At 34.3% G+C, this 633-nt stretch overlaps 1 long non-coding RNA gene across 2 annotated transcripts in view; it reads left to right on the forward strand.

Annotated features, from left to right (window-relative positions):
* The first annotated feature begins 114 nt into the window (after window positions 1–114).
* The window catches only part of LOC113465150 (uncharacterized), a 5,640-nt gene continuing 5,121 nt past the window's right edge, over window positions 115–633 (forward strand). The window contains exons 1-3 of one of the 2 annotated variants that reach the window (XR_003389981.1): window positions 115–199; window positions 317–417; window positions 503–598. This is a non-coding gene — a long non-coding RNA (uncharacterized LOC113465150). Of the gene's footprint in view, window positions 418–502; window positions 599–633 lie in introns of both variants that reach the window. The other variant, XR_003389980.1, reaches the window with a different exon arrangement.

Consider the following 633-nt stretch of genomic DNA (forward strand, 5'->3'; position numbering starts at 1 on the left):
ATGTAAGGGTTACACAACCCCAATCAATATTTAAATAAAATCTTCAAGTACAGATAAATGCGTTTGGCTGTTTTTAATTGTATAACATTTAATTATAGGTTTCAATTAATTTTTATTTGTATTTATGTTTCAGGAGACGAGTGTGCACTAGATCAGTTCCCAGTTCAGTTAACCATCATCATCGAAGTGGACAATCTAGGTATAGTAGTATTAACTAGAATATAAGTACAGGTAGATCCAAGAATGAGATTATTTATTTAATAATTAAGATTAGACATCCAACAGCTTCTTTCCCATGGACTTCAATTATTTTTAGGTATTTTAGCATATTTAATATTAAGTCCGATACACCTTCAATTTTTCTGTGCTGCCCTGGATGGACGCAGGCAACACAATTAAGTTTTGGATGCAATAAACGTGAGTAAATGAACAAATGATTTCGATGACGTAATAAATTTAACAGAAATAGATTATATTGTGTTTTGGTTCGATTGATTCTTAGCTAGCTGTCCCTTACCATGCCTAAACGGAGGTACATGCGCCTCCCCTGGCAGGTGTTCATGTCACAAGGGATTCACAGGCAATCAGTGCCAGACAGGTATTACAAACCATTACAATTCCCATTACTAATAC

Source organism: Ceratina calcarata, unplaced genomic scaffold (genome assembly GCF_001652005.2).
Source record: "Ceratina calcarata isolate Rehan_Ccalc_2016 unplaced genomic scaffold, ASM165200v1 scaffold920, whole genome shotgun sequence".
NCBI lineage: Eukaryota > Metazoa > Arthropoda > Insecta > Hymenoptera > Apidae > Ceratina > Ceratina calcarata.